This window comes from Ochotona princeps, chromosome 7, assembly GCF_030435755.1.
Source record: "Ochotona princeps isolate mOchPri1 chromosome 7, mOchPri1.hap1, whole genome shotgun sequence".
NCBI classification, from domain to species: domain Eukaryota; kingdom Metazoa; phylum Chordata; class Mammalia; order Lagomorpha; family Ochotonidae; genus Ochotona; species Ochotona princeps.
In genome coordinates, this window is record NC_080838.1 from 68,157,914 (window position 1) to 68,175,054 (window position 17,141).

Here is a 17,141-nt window from a genome sequence, read left to right on the forward strand (position 1 = left end):
ATCCAATCTACTTCTTATAAAAGAACTTTTCTATTGCTGCTAACTTTGGAATGACTTATCTCTGTTGATTGGCACAAAGTATATTGTATAACTTTATGTTTATAGCTTATGCTTATTGATTTTGTCTTTATTATTTTTAATTTTAATTTTTAAAACCATAAACTGTCCAACATTAACATGTTTATCATCTTTTTTTAATGTCTTTCATTGAATAAATGCTAAGGCTTGTGAATGAAACAAATTCACTACATGGTTAAAACCACTTATAATCTGTCAAAATTAAATACTAACATCATAGTCCATGGAGTCTGCATGTGCATTTTTAGAAAAAAATGCCAAAGTTAAAAAAAGGAAAAAAATTTCCAACAAAAATTGATGTCACTTCTAACTTACCTTTAAAAACACAGAAATCAAATTGTTTCAATGCCTCAGTCTTTAAATTTTGCACTTTTTCTACCAAATTCTCTACCAAGAGAGAAATACTGCCATTACTTCCAAGTCTGTCTAGTCTCAGGTGTCTTCTACTGCTAACCTTGCTGTGAGGTGTCTTCAGATGGGAAAAAGCTTACCAATGACCAATGATGGTCAAATTTGAATAAGTTCCTTTTTTTTTTTTTCCTCCCAGAACCTTTGATTTCTTCTTCTTGCCCTTTTTAGGGCAGGCAGAAGAAAGAGGGGACAGGGGCAAGCCATGAATTAGTATTGACATTTTCCACAAGGCATAGGAGTATCTGCCCTCCAGTTGGAGGTTGTGGTTGTGTTGTCTGTCCTCAGTTGGGGCATCATTCAGATGAGTGGTGTAGCTCATTGAGACTGGAAGGCGGATGACCCACAAAAGCCCTGCTCTCCACTCATTTCCTTTGTGGCCCTGCACAAGGGCTTCTCTGTACCTCAGTTATTTTCCTCTGTAAAATGGGATAATAGCATGCTTCTCACAGGCTTCTTTTAGCAGTGAGATTAGCTAAAAACAGAGAAGAATGCTTACAATAGTATTAGAACTATTTTGTAAGAAGGTTTTACGTTGGAGCAACTCATAGCAAAAGGATACTTGAAGCTTGCTTGGTGACATAATGGAGCGTGGAGGACAAGACAGGGTTTTCCTGGTGTGCTATTGCCATGCAGCGCATTATGCCACTGCCAGTGAGCTGATTTGAGTCTTTGTTGCTCCGTTTGCAATCTAAATTTCTGCTAATGTGCCTGGAAAACGAACGAAAGATGACCCAAATCCTTGGACCCTCATCACCTACATGGCAGACAATGACAGAGTTCGAGGCTCCTGGGTTTAGCCTGGCCCAGTCCAAGCTGTCCGCTGTCCACTGCTAAGTGGAAAACTCTGTTTCTCTCTGTTTGTTTCTTCCATTCATTGTCACTTTGCCTTTCAAATAGGTTAAATCTTAGAAATAACAACAACCTGATTTATGCCGCACCCCCCCCCACCCCGGGAAGTATCACCATTAATTTGTGATTAGAATGTTATTTAGGATTCATTGTAACAATTTGTGTCTAACTCTCAGTTAATGATTAGACTGCCTGGAAGGTAGATTTATAGCACTAAGTTTCCTTTTGTACCTCCATCACATTTCTTAGAAGGAGAAATATCATGGTGTTGTGATGGTGACTACCATTATCAAACATGTAGCTCATTTCAAGAGGTCTCTTTATGCTCTTTTTATTCATTCAATTAGTTTCTTTAAATGATCAGTATAAAGAGAACAGGTTTTATTCATTCCATATGTACAGTTCCAAGAATATAGCTGCACTTCCTTTACATCCAGCTCCCTCCCTCCTCCCCTTGCTTTATCAGTTTTTGCCAAAGCATGGTTTTAATCCACTCTATTTGCAAGCTTAACTCATTGTTAATCAAAATAGTCAACACGTAAGAAATAGGAACAATACAGTTTCACAGGTGTATAAAGTAGGGTTAAAAATGATAACCATATCCCAAAATGACCATTTCATTCCTATACATTTTCAAGATATTTCTAAATGGTGAAAAGTAAAGGGTAGAGATTTCATCTTTTAATTTTTGTCTCCAAAATCATTGAGAGCGTGCACCATTACATAAACAATTGCTAATTGCTTGGCTTTGCAATACAAATGATGGATGAGACACACACTGTTTCCTTCCTTGTTGACCAAGGCTTTCAAATTCCTTTTCTTTTCCTTAGATGCAACATCAGGTCCTTGATATGACTTCCAAGAAAGCACTTGACCATAATCAGGATTTATCTGCAAGTAATATCTGTTATTCCTACATTAATAATATGTCTTCCAGTAGAAAAGAAAGCACCCATTGAATTCATCACATACTTTAAAGCTTACTTAGTAGAAAGCACTTAGTGAAAATATGAAAACTCTATAAATAATTCACTGGCAGAATTTTTTCTGGCTTTGGTCCTTGCAGTTGTGAGGCAGAAGATCTCCAATCTTCCCTTTGTTACTGTGGCTTGTAATTCTAGCTTGTCCTTTTGGAGAGCAGTTTGGTTCCTCAGTATCTAAATCTGAAGTATCTTGTTTTTCTTGGATCCTCGTTATGAAAGGGAGAGTACGGTTGCTTCAAACATTCCCTGAAAAGCTAGTAACCTTCCAGGGAAGAGGGCCTCTAGCTCTTCCTACTGCCCTACTCTCCTAGCCCCAGCTATGGATAATGATGCAGAGCACATGGACAAAGCCCACACTCACCAAAGGTGACAGGATGGGGTGGGGTTAAGTGGAGGATTTTTCTTCCAAAACAGTATGTAGGGATGAAGTCACAGGTTTGTGTGACCAAACCATATATTTAGTTTTAGTGATTACCAAACCTCTCAGGAGTTAGTGATTTAACATTAACTGAGGTCTTATCAGGAAAAAAAATTTAAAAAAGAAAGGAAGGAAGGAAGGAAGGAAGGAAGGAACGAAGGAAGGAAGGAAGGAAGGAAGGAAGGAAGGAAGGAAGAAGAAAGAAAGAAGAAAGAAAGAAAGAAAGAAAGAAAGAAAGAAAGAAAGAAAGAAAGAAAGAAAGAAAGAAAGAAAGAGTGACCTAACAGAATCCACAGTGAGCTCACTACAGTGACCTTGGGGTTCCGCAGTGGCACCCAGAGTCTAAAGGTGATGACATTAGGTGGTTATGAGTCAAAGGCTTCAGTAGTTAAGATGGAAATTCACCTGCAGTTCAACTCCTCCCTTACCAGAGATCAAGAAGACTCACGTTGTAAACAGTGCTACCTCATTTTATCCTATCCCTTTAAGTGAAAAGTTGTAACTATATCCACTGCTTTGATCCTGCCATCGCTGTGGGGTATTGAATTGGCATTGCTCTAGTAATTGCTGGTATTCACCTGATGCCTCAATACAGCTGCCAGTTTCAGGAGCTTGTACGTTAGATGGGGGAGAGAATTATTACTGTAAACTTGGAAGTTAATTTTGCGAATGACCTTCCAGGACTGCTTCTTTTGAGGATGATTGTGATTCACTTTATCAAATAGGCACTTTTCAATGCAATTGTGTCTAGATAAAATTGGATAAGTAAAACCAAATGTAAGACATTTTTAATTTTAGACAGGTGTTTTAAAAAAAAATCTTAAATAAGTCTCCATGCAAAATAAAACAAAAAATATTTTTATGAAATGAATAAATCTATCATGAATGTATTGATATTGAGTCCATATTTTAGGTAGGTTTTCTTTTAAAAAATATTTTGGGAGCTGGCTCAACACCCTAGTGGCTAAATCCTCACATTGAATCCTCCAGGAACCTATATGGGCACCAGTTCATATCCCGGATACTCCATTTCCCATCCAGCTCTCTGCTTGTGGCTTGGGAAAGCAGTAAAGGATGGCCCAAGACCTTGGGACCCTGCACCCATATAGGAGACCTGGAAGACACTCCAGACTCCTGGCTTCAGATTAGCTCAGTCTGGCTGTTGCACACTTGGGGAGTGAATCAGCAGACAGAAGGTCTTTTTCTTTGTCATATATATATATATGCATACACACACATCTATACATCTATATCTTTCTAATAAAATTATTGTTTCATGATACAGTTACACAGGCTCAAGGATTTCCTCTTCCACCCTCACCATTTTCTCTCTCTCCCACTCCCCTCCATATTATTGCAACAATATAGTGTTTTAGCAACAGTCACAAATCCATCATCCTGCTATTTAAGTGTATTATGACATTGTAGGTATAGACAATGGTAGAATATCCAGCATCCTATTATGAAGATATATTTAACAGTTCCATTGGGAGCCCACCTTTTATTCTGGAGTAGAAATGCATACTGCATTATGTCTTCACTTCCCAGTAAAGTTCCAGAAGCCTTCATATAAAGGTACAGAACTAGGAGCATCTCACTGAATGCTGCGATACTCCTGTTTAGAATGCCTACCTCGCAGCCTCTCATTTGTCTCACCTGCACAGTTTTGTCAACAGTAAAAGTTCTGCTCATTTGGATAAATTCAGGTGTTTTTGCAAAACAGGAGTTTCCTCTGACAAGTGGAGAAATGGGAGAATATAGGTTGGTGCATTGCTTTCTGTTCTCACAATAGGGTCATGAGGTTCCAGTAAATACCTACGGGGTACCATCATCATGGAGGACATGATTGGTGAAGTTTGAATAATGTTGTTCTATCCATTAGTCTAGAAGTTTGAAGGACAATTAAACTGACATGAAGATGTTACAAAAATTTAGCTCAGAAATATTTTGAAAGATTAAGATGGTGTCCTTTTAGTTCTGGCACTGTCAGAAAACTTTCTGAAAGTTCTGGGCATGTCTGCCTTGTTCTTTATGTACTGCTAGTGTCTAGCACAGTAGCTGATTGGAAATTACCTTGCAACATACACTGACTGGATAGATGAAATGGAAATTTGAAGATTCCAAATTCCTCCCTATTTCCTCATCAAATGGAGTTTCAATCTAGCTATCCAGATACAGACATGGGGAGGAGAGGAAGAAGGATAGAAAGAGGGAGAAAAGAAGACAGGGAATCCCCTCTCCCCACCACACACAGTGGTGAGAGATGGAGCTTGGTTTACATGCACATTGATGTTATTTTGTAAACAATGTTTACTTGACTATTTCTATCCCGAGGTCTCTTATTAGACAATAGGACTTCATTTTTTTAAATTACATTCCATTTTATGACACAATTTCATAGGCTCTGGGGTTCCCCCAACCACTCCCTGAACCCTCCCCCATGGTGGATTCCTCTACCTTGTTGCAATATTACAGTTCAAATCCAGTCATGATTCTTTCATTGCAAGCATGTACCCTGCATTGAGTCCAGCATCTTATTTTCCAGATAAATTCAACAGTTTCTTGGGGAGACCATCTCTGGTCTGAAAGCAGAGCTGGGAGAATATCATCCTGACCAATTAAAAGCCACGACATAATATCAACAACAATTTACCACATTATGGAGTTAATTGACATGGTATTGAGTGATCAATATGTTAGAAAATGTAAGTTCTTAACCACATTCTGTGACTACTTCATTGACATTTCTATTTTAGTTTATACGCAACCGATTGCTATACACCTTAAAATGGCTATAGAGTACTATTCAGCTGTCTCGTGTCTATTTTTATTTGTATATTTAGCAGTTTATAGTGTTGAAGCATAATTTTTACTGAACTTAGCGGATTTTAGGATGGTCCAAATTGATTTATAACTCTAACAAGGCATATGTCAACAGTTGAGGCACAGAACAGTTTTAGGAGGGATGTGCGGAGAAATCTTCAATACCTTGGTGGGGAATAACTGATCTTTGTGTCCTACCTAGTAAGGTATATGTGAGTCCAAGCTGACCATTTCTTGTCTGGTTCTAAGCTTTCCTTGTTGTTCTCTGTGTATCTAATTAAGACTTCATTTTTTTTAAAGATTTATTCATTTTATTACAGCCAGATGTACACAGAGGAGGAGAGACAGAGAGGAAGATCTTCCATCCGATGATTCACTCCCCAGGTGGGCCACAACGGGCTGGTGCGTGCCGATCCGAAGCCAGGAACCTTGAACCTCTTCTGGGTCTCCCATGCGGGTGCAGTGTCCCAATGCATTGGGCCATCCTCAACTGCTTTCCCAGGCCACAAGCAGGGAGCTGGATGGGAAGAGGAGCTGCCAGGATTAGAACCGGCACCCATATGGGATCCCGGGGCTTTCAAGGCGAGGACTTTAGCCACTAGGCCACGCTGCCGGGCCCTGGACTTCATTTTTTTGAAATTATTTTAGTTTCATGTATTTACAGACTATAGTGTGATAATTTGAGATGTAAGTCAAATCAGGTGTGTTAGTATTTACATTTAATTCTAAGTTTAAACTGTTTTCTCTAACAAGCAACAATTATGCATGTCTGTGGAGTACAGGGTGATATTTCATATTATCTACTGACCAGAAAGTAAAAGTTGAACTTGAGTCATACATTTATAGTATTGACAAGGGAGGCATTCTTCATAACTGACAAAGGGGCAGAAAAAGAAAAAGGGTTCCTTTCACATCTCCAAGTATTTGCATTCAAAACTAACTCTCTACCTTCCTCTGTTTATGATACATGACAAATTCACATTCTTGTTCTCTATCATTGTAGGTTAAGAAAGGTTTTTCTTATTATTTTTTATTTTATTTTATGTCTTTTCCTAATTGACTTTGCCTAATTTGATAACGAACAATTCTATGAGTCAGTGCTTACAATACGTTCTCACCGTGGCATTTTGGCAGACACATTCCACATTGGAGTGCCTGGATCTGAGAGCTGACTTTGCTCCTAGTTGCAGAGGTGATTCCTAAGGTAGTTGAGTTCCTGACACCTGTGTGAACATCTGCATTGAATTCCCAGTTTCCAGCTTTGGCTTGACCCAGCCTCACATGTTGTGGCATTTGAGGAGTGAACTCCCACGTGGAATTTTTCTCTCTAGGTCTGTCTCATTCTGCATCTCAAGTAAATAAAGTATGTGCTTCTCATCATGAAATGAAGGAAAATACTTCTTTTTAACGCATAGGCTTGATGGACTTGAATGGAGTTTGCTGAGTATGTGCATGAACAGAGCAAAGAACATACAAACCAGAACATGCAGGGTCCCCAGCAGCCTCCCTGAGAAGCATAAGACTCCTATGCATAATTGCAAAATCAGCACAATGATTAAATATGCAGTAGGATGATAATACACAGATTAAACCTGACGAAAACCACAGCCCTGGAACAGGTTCAAACCAAATACAGACAGGAAGCCATCAACCCAGTCAGAGAGAGGTTAAGCACTCCTGGCACCAGGCCACTGTGCCTGGTGATGGCCAGTCAGCTTTGCTTGACAAGCTCTCCAGAACCCAGGACTTAGGAAACAGATCAATGTATCCAAGTATTTCAGAGCAAAGAGGAAGCTGTAAAACAGATTGCCACTCAGACACTTAACAGACGCCCAATGTTTTACTATTTTCTAATGGCCTCAAATCCCTCAATGCTTTTGATCATTTAATTGAATATTTCAGGAAACAAATTCCAATAAGTTACTTTGCAGTGTGGTCTACCAATCAATAATTAAGAGCTATTATTCTCATGGATGTGGAAAAAAAATTATTGACACTATTACTGTTGTCCTCTAATACTCATATTTTAATGGAATTTTTCACATATATTTGGGGGTATAGATTTTCTTATCAGCTTCTACTACTACTACTTTATTATTTTTGTTATAATTTTGACTAAATGATATTGATAAAACACAACAAATTTCAGGCATTGTTTGAAGTGCCTGGCATAATTTGTTTCATAATTTTCAAGAATTTTTATTTTCATCTAGTTTGAAGGTAGAGAAAGAAAGAGAAAATGAAGCTTCCATCCATTGATTTATTCCTCAGACATCTACAATAGTTGGAGACTAGAACATGGTGAAGCCAGGAGCCCAGAACTCCATCTGGGTCTCCTGAGTGAATGACAGATCCATCATTTGATAGCTCCCAAGATATTTTAGCAGGAAAATGAACTGAAGTAGCTGGGACTCACACAGGATCTGCTGTATGTTTATGTAGATCTTTTGAGTGAAGTGTTTGCTGCAACACAATTGCATATCCTGGTTGGCATATTTTAATTATCTTTCCATAGTGACAATCCTGTGAGTTCATGCTACTGTCATCTCCAATTTTTAGAAGAGGAAATGGAGTCATGGAAAGATTAAGCTACTGTGTTTGCATGGCTAAGTTTGAATTACTATAATAGCTTGGACTAATGGTAGTGAAATAAAATGTTTTTAAATGAGCTTTTTTGTTATAAAAACTTTTTTTATCAAAGAAGCATTTATCAATCTTTTTTTAAAAGATTTATTTACTTTTATTACAAAGTCAGATACACAGAGAGAAGGAAAGACAGAGAGGAAGATCTTCCAATCCGATGATTCACTCCCCAAGTGACCACAATGGCCGGTGCTGCACCGATCCGAAGGCAGGAGCCAGGAAACTCCTCCAGGTCTCTCACAAGGGTGCGGGGTCCCAAGGATTTGGGCCATCCTCGACTGCCTTCCCAGGCCACAAGCAGGGAGCTGGATGGGAAGTGGAGCGGCCGGGATCAGAACCGGAAGCCATATGGGATCCTGGCATGTTCAAGGCGAGGACTTTAGCTGCTAGGCCACCATGCTGGACCCGACTTATCAATCTTTTGACCCTGGTTATTTTGTACTGTTTATTCACCAAACTTGTGTTTTTCTCTGTATCTGACTCAAATGAAGGGATTTGTGACAACTGCAATGTGTATAAAATGTGTTATGTGCTAAAGTTCACAGGTATATTCTCATCTAAAGACACGTGACGAGGCACCCTAGCTCTATTCTCACATTCTGAAGCAGCTGTTACTCTGGTAACTCTAGGGTGGAGCTTCACTTGTGATTGTTTCTGGTATTCCACTGGCATGCCTAGCTGAACTTCTTCCACATATTTAGCTTGTTTTCATGCTTGTAGGAAAATATAATGTTTCTGCAGAAGAAATCTCCTGATTTGCTGATTTGTTGCCAGAGTCATTTTAAAGAGATATTCCAGAGTCATAAAGCCCAAGAAGCATATACCAAGACTGGTAATATTGGACTAATCATGCTGATAGTTGGTTATTTTTGACTTATGGGAATACTACTTCCATGATCCCACAATACAAACATGATCCTGCCTGAGTGGGAGTGGGAGTGGGAGTGGGAGGAGAATGATCCTAACATCTAACATCTAAACTACTTCAGCTAGGCTACTGTAGCATCATCCTGCAGCCTGAAGTGGCCTGCCGAATGGGCAGTCATGAAGAAGTCCTGTGTCTCTGCAGAACGGGCAATCATTGGCCAAGGGTAGTCTGAGGAAGCACTGCCACAGTACAATTGCAGTATTGAATTTCATGTCATCCTAGCCAGAGGCTGAAGCTCTAGTTGGTTATGTTCCTGGAGGTCTAAAACATGCATTCTCAAGGTTGCTGCCTAAGTGTAGCCTAAAGTCAGAAATGAACAAATATATCCTGCTTCTTGGTGAGAGAAATATCAATGTCACATGGCAAAGTGCAGGACTACAGGGAAAGATGATTTGGGAGCATTGGTATAACCAGCCTATTATAGGAAGTAAAGGAAATGCCATTGCGTGGGACAATGCAAAGAACAGGAGCAGCTAACAAAGGGTGTAAGTGACACCACTGTGGGAGATTGAAGTGATCACTAGAGTTATCATCTGCTGCCAAATTTCTAGGCGCAAGAAATCTACCTAAGTTGGGGGCAAGGAATGTGTTGAGTTTTTAATGGGTTTTATAGGTGAATCTAAGTGTACTTTAGATAGAAATATAAGAATTACAAAAGGTAAAATGTCTAGAAAGATGAAGAGTCTCTGAAGTTTCTATTTACTAAGTTGGCAAAAGTGGAAAACATGTGAGCAATTTTGTACATAGCCAGGATTTTATTGAATGTGAAAATTGATTCAACAGTGAAATTAGAATGAACTGGATTGAGGGTTGACAATAGGAAAGGGAACCAACTAGGAGTCAATTGAAAAAGTCACATGAAGAGTGATGAGCACTTACAGCAGTGTATCATTCTTGGAAATGAACAAGGGTAGAGTTATTAAACATTGAACGCGAGAACGCAGTGAATCTCTGATCCACTGAGGGTAACAAGGACTAGGAAAATCGAAGATGATCAGAAAAGTGTCCATCTCTTTGATGGGTTAGGTTAGGGCAGAAGTGATGAAATTGGAAGGATTTAAACTAATTCTTGGTGGAGGGAGATACATGACTGAAGATGGGAAGTTTGTTGTTGATCTTTTTGGGTGAAGGTATTGCCAGTTGGAGGGCTTTGCTGGCAGCTGGGCATGTAAGATCGAAACTCAGATGAGAGTTAGTGCTAAAGATGCTAAAGTAGGAGTTGTTTCATGGCACCAACAGCTGTGGCCCTGAGTGAAACAGGGAAGTGATATGGAGGTTTCATCATAAGCTTGTTTGCTGACTGCCAAGACACTGGGTGTGACTCACTGGAGAAGCAGGAGCTGGTTTCTCTCTTCCCAGAGCCAGCCCCACACTTCCCCTCATCTGAAACTGGTCAAAGCAAAGAAACAATGAGCACATGGCAGAGGCTGAAGGGAAGATGGAAGTTTCTAATGACACCTTTCCCTGGTTGTTTTTCATTCTTTCATTTGGCCAAGCCTGTGTGCTTTTCTCTGTCGCAGATGAGGGGATTTGTGACACCTGCTATGAATTTGTCTTTGGAAAATAATGCCTATCAGAATGTACCTTTTCTGATTAGTGTCAGAATTACGTAAATAAGACTGGGATAAATACTTCACGGTGAATGGTATTTTGGCCTACATAAGTTTGAGACTACAATGCAAATATCAATGGAAATCCCCTGGCTACCACCAGACAAGTTTAAGTAGGACCAGGACAACAGGACTCTTCTAGAGCTGTTTATGGAAGATGTTATAATGATTCGCAGAGTAGGACATAGCTCATATCAAGGTCTCAAACAAAATTGTTTGTTGTTGTAAGTCTTTCCTGTCTGCCTGGAAATTTTCCTCCTGTCCACATGACAAAGTCTTAGGGTTTTGAAGATATTCTTTATCCAACTGCCAGAGTACATTTGTTCCAAGTCTGTGGCTGTCTGTGGTTCTCTTCCTCTAAAAGATATTCCATAATTCATGTCATACTATGTGTCAACTTCCTTCGCAATTATGTGCTTATGAATAATTGCAAAGATCACTATTCCATATTAAATATAACTTAGTGCTAAGCTGTATTAGCCATTCTACCACTATTACTTTTTTCTTTATAATGACTCTACCAGGTGGCTATGACTACTATCATTTTATATTCAAGAAACAATGTGATTAATACTAATAACTTGCCAAAAATCACATAAATAGGAGGCGATAACTCTGGTATTTGAACCTGTATCCATGACTCATTTATTTAGGCAAAAAAATGTAATCATGGATATGAAATATTTTTGGAATCACCTCTGACATATTTTGAAGATTATTAAGCTTCATAAAAATTACACACTTGATATTTTGTCTTAACATGACTGGTTTTGATAGTGAATGGCTGCATTAAGGAATTTGATCACAGAGTTACTGAGTTCTGACCACTTATCTAATTTGGTTAGTTTTTTTGTTTTGTAATAGCAGCTGGTGTGCCATTTATGATTAGTACCTCAGATACTCCTGAGAAACAGTGAAATAACAAAGATAAGAATAGAGACTCATTCCAGGCACAGAAACTACTGCCTTTGAGCTTGGTTATTTCTATGTATGTAGTTTAGGGAAGTCTCTTGGAAATGTTGTAGTTCTGAATGCAAGTGATGAAGACAAGAGGTCGAAGCAGAGGTGCTACTGTCTCAGTCCTGGCTGGCCATCAAAAGGAGTATGAATAGGATTCTGCTGTGCCAGTCACAACTCCGTACTCCAGAGCGTGTTCTGCTGTGTTGGCTTAGAAACCAGACTATGCGAGCACACCAGAAATTAATATGGTTCTCAGAGCAGATCAAAGTAATCTCAAAAAACAAACCAAAATCATCATTTATTAATGTGTTTCCTGATGCTAGCCACTAGCTTTATTTTTGTAACATTTTGACAGTTTTGAAATGAAGATATTCCAGGCATTCCTTGCAATAGAGAAACCTGTTGTATATGGTAGCAATTTTTGTTTCCTGTGAATCAGTTCTTCTCATTCACCTTGCTAAAAAGCATCTCTTCATGTCAGCAGGATGGAGACTGTGAGTTCTGTGCATCTCACAGCCAATATAAGCTGAGGCTATTCACTCGTAAGACCGAAGTAATATATTACATAATTTAGAAGACTTAATGTTTTACATAGTCTCCTTTCATCTGTCATCCAAACACGAGACAATATCAAAAGTGATGTTTCAAAATGGGAACTGTAAGAAGTGGTTCTCTCATTCTTCTCTTCCAAACCATCGTATTGAAACAAAGTAAAGCTATTTTCAGCACCCAATGTCCTTCAAGAACTCTTATACTGACCAACTAGCCATTTGCTTCTTCTCTGAAGCTGACAATTCTATCTTAGAAAATTAGCTGGAGTGGGATTATTGTGGTGAAACAGGTAAGTCCCCTCTTGGACTGCCTGTACCCCGTGCTGGAATGTCAGTTCCAGTTCTAGCTGTACCATTTTTGATCTAATTCCTATGGCTGTGCCTGGAAAGGCAGAGGATGGCTTGGGTCCTTGTGTTCCTGTCACTTGTGTGGGAGATCCAGATGGAATTCCGGGCTCCGGGCTCTGGCCTGACCCAGCCCTGGCTGTGTTGTGAGCATCTGAAGAACTGACCCACAGAGGGAAGTTCTCTTTGACCCTGACTCTCCTTTTCTCTTTGCCTCTCTGATTTTCAAATAAAACAGAAAAAAAAAAATACTAAGATATATTTATGCCTATGACACAGCAGTCCTATTGCTTTTTATCTCCAATTGCAACCCCATAGTTTTATCTGTTCATTATATTTAATTATGCTTAATTAGCAAACCTAAACTAATCTTTCTGTTCACCAGGACAGGTTGCTTTAGCTCATGTCAACAACACATTAACACACTCTTCATCTGCTTCAGGATTGCTGTGTTTTTTTTTTTTTCTTTCTTAAATATTTGCTCAGAGAGGGGAGAAAAAATATTTGAAGACATTGCTGGGCCTGCCCCTCCAGACATTCACCTGTTTTTGAATTTTACTTTGCTTATCATGGTTGGCTAAGAACCGAGGGACTTTGGATAGGAGAGAGAAGCGTGGACCCAGTGAGGTCATCGTGGCAGGAAGTGTCCCCACCTTCCCTCTGTGACTCACACACTCTAATTCCACCAGGATACCTAAGCTCCGCTTGACTTCGTTTTGTTCTCACCGTGTGCAATGTTTGGGGATGTTTATTAAACAAACATTGTGGTTATTGTGGTTCTGAAAATTCCCTCCTTAATCCCAAGTGTCCTGGAATCACTCAACAAGATTGTGTTCCTTCTCTAAGAAGATGGAGATAGTGAAACTTGAAGAAAAATAAATACAAACAGAGATTTCAAAAGGCATAGGAGATAGGAAAAATGTGAATTTCAGCATGTGGGGTTGGGTGGTGGTGGTGGTGCTGTTTTCTTTCCCTGAGCTCGCTTTGGTTGATAGGATCATGCGATCACCTTTTCTGCATCTTTCTCTGTCTTCCTGGTGAAGCCAGGACACGTCACTGGGTGACAGCAATGCTCTGTATGCACAGATGAAGAGCATGAGTCGTGCACTTGTTTGGGTGTTGGCGGGAAGCAGAAGACAGGAGGCCAGTTGCAGATAGAACTACCTCACCCATCACAGGGACAGAGTGGATGTGCATAAGGTGATTGTTGTCAGGCATCTTTCATTATCATTTCCACTTCCAGGAGCACTCTCCTTTTGACTTTAGTTTGCCCTTTACTCTGAAGGAATACACTTCTTTTACATCACAAGTTATGGTGAAATTACCACATTCTCCATAATCCTTTTCTCTAAAGCCAAAGAGCTCATTTATTGTGCAGTTCAACTCCTCATCACGCAGGTCACTTTTTGTATTTTGTGACAGACTTCAAACTGTTGTGCCTGAGAGCCGAGAAGACTTTTTGACCTAAATCTGTTGATCCTGAAAGGGTAGTTCCCACATCTTCTCACACTTTGGCCATATATTAAATCAGAGGCAGCTAAAATTTCTCTTTATGAGCTAGTTTCCTCTCCTATTCTCTTGTACAACTTTATTTTTATCCGAAACACATGACTTTCTTTCCTTTGACTTTAAACTTGTTTATTTTAGCCTCCTGTTCTGATCATTAAAAGTAATTTTGAATTTGTCAGTTGACTTGGCTACACATTTAGTTCTGATAATAACACTTTTAATGACCTTGAGAATGAGAATATTGCAGCCATGGCCTGTGGTCCATGATAGCTGTCCGATACAATTAAATTGAACAGTAATTAGAGCTCTGTGAAACCAGGCTAGGGATTATCCATTAACGAGCATGCTGTTCTTACAATCTTTGAAAATAATTGCATTCTCTCTTGCTGAAAACCTGTATCTCTGCTCCTACACATTATGTGCAAACCAATTTTTTAAAAAATGAAAATCACTACTAATTTCTCACTCCTCACATTACTAATATTTTGAAACACAGTTTCAAGTCTCTTTTCCTGAGTAATTGCTTTATTTTAAAAGAGATCTACAATTGACCATACTGTTTTGAGCATCTGCCGTTTTCATATAGCCATTTATCTTGTCCATTCATTATGTTTTCCTAAATGCTGATGTCTTATACATGTATTCAGTTTTTCAGTGCTCTGTGGTATTTCACTATGTGCATACATGGTTATTTTATTAATCATGATCAATAGTTTACCTATGTTTCTTAATACACATTTTCTCCCTGGAGAGAATGAATGCTTCTCATTCTCTCAAGTGCTTCCACCAAAAAAAGCTGATGTGATGTCCCCAGGGAAGCTTTTGTAGTCATGTGTTGAGCCTGCTCTATATGCTTGCCTTGAGTATTTTTTTCTGCAATTTCTAGCATGTAACTCATGGGAAACTCTAGTGGGAAGAGCAAAATGAGAGCAAAGTGACTCTGGCAGATAGAAAAGATTGAGTTTTCCAAAGAATGCTTGACGGGCACTTCCTCCTTTCATTAAAATTCTTTGTCAATTGACCACATTATCTTCCTAGTGAAAGAACTTAACTTTCTCTGATATTTTGGATTTTGCAATGAAGAAGCTGAAGATGGGATATTGTGTTTTGGTTTGACTTTGCTGTTAAGGACCATATAGGTTTGTATCCAAAAACTCAAATGTCATCCTTCAACCACATAGTGAATTCATCACTGTGTTCTGATCACTACAGCTTCTAAACACAGTCTCTGGGGCCAGTCCCATGGCTCAGTGGGTCAATTCTCCACCTGCAAATGCCAGCATTCCATGTAAGTGTGAGTTCCTGTCCTGGCTGCTCCACTTTCCATCCAGCTCCCTGACTGTAGCCCGGGAAGGCGACAAAGAATGGCCTAAGTCCTTGGGATCCTGCATTCAGATGAGAGACCTGGAGGAGTCTTCTGGCTCCTGGCATTGGATCAGCTCAGCTCTAGCTGTTACGGTCATTTGGGGAATGAACTAGCTGCTGGAAGGTCTTTCTTTCTGTCTCTCTTTTTCTGCAAATCTGCCTTTCCGATAAAAAACAAAAAAAATCTTTTAAAAACACAAGTCTCAATATGTCTGTTCTCCCAAGGCCCACAACTAACAGTTCTCTCCCTGTATAAAGACAGCACTAGCCTCATTTGGAGGCCTTTGGCTTTCTGCTGGTCCTAATCCTTACCCCTGCTCTGTCTCGCTCCCACCAGTTCTCCATATGTTGTCAGGATAACCTCAGTAGGACCCAAGTCTATTCATGTAGTATCTTCTTTGGAACATGTCAGTGGCACTGCATTTCTGCTCAGCTAATATTTCTCACACAGACCTGGGCACCTATCATAGCAGGGGCAGGACTGGTGAAATGAACAGCATGGACTCTGAAGCCAGGACCACAGAATTCAGTTCCTGCCTCTATGACTAGTTGGCTGGTCCCTTCTGAGAAATTAGTGTCTCTATGTCTCTGGTTCCTCATCTACCAAGTAAGACTTCTAGTAGCCTGTGCTTCATCTTTTATGAGGTGTGAACGTCTGTGTCTGTGGACACTTAGTACACATCCCGGAAACAGCTAGGTTATTACACGGTTAAATAACATGAAGATCTCTTCACCATTAACATGTTATCTTCGTTAGCTTTCTGGGGCACAGCCACTGTGTCTTTTCCTGACTTCCTCAAATGCACAAGAATCTCTCCTCTGCGGTCTTGCATTCTCCCTTCACCTGATGAACTCTGACCTCATTATTAGCCCTTAAACTAAGACCTTCCTCCCCTGATCCATTCTGTGAAGATTCCTGGACTCCTGATTGCAAGCTCTAATAGTGGAGCTACTAGTCTCTTCTGCTTGCTGCTGCAGCTGCTGTACCTAGCAAAGTCTATGAGACATCAGTGTGCTTGTTAAGCACTTTGGTTTCTGAGCTTCTGTATGCTCAAGGCACCTCTTGCCTGCAGGTGGCACTCCAAAGCATGCCTGCACCGCGGGAGCTACCATTCTATCACACAGCCTGGCCTGAAACCCCAGGACAGTTCAGTATGTCCATTTCTGATTTTTATATGACTTACAAAAATTTGGGTTTCCCACATATGTCTATTGTTATGTCCAAACAAATCTTTTCTAACAAGGAATGATGTCTTAGTCACTAAATATCATAATTTATTGCTCATAAATCAAAATGATTATGCTTCTCGAAGACAATAATTTAGCATCTACTGAGAATCTCTTAGCCAAACAGCGATTGGCAAGCATGTCTAACACACACTTAAATCAAGAGGATTTCTTAATTTTTCTGAGAAAATTCTCTGATCTGTTTATAATACAGTGGTTGTTTTATTTTGGTTATGGTTTTTTAATTGCTGCTGATTCATTTTTATTGATTTGTACAATTACTCTGAGATCATAATATTTTTGTAAAAACTCTGAACCCAAGTAATTGCCGGTATGCGAACTTCGTACTTTCTTATTTTTGCTCCATGTTGATTCTTCCCATCATGGGGCTTTTTCTATGTCACAATGAAATAAGCGTCTATAGACAAAGTCCCCAACTTA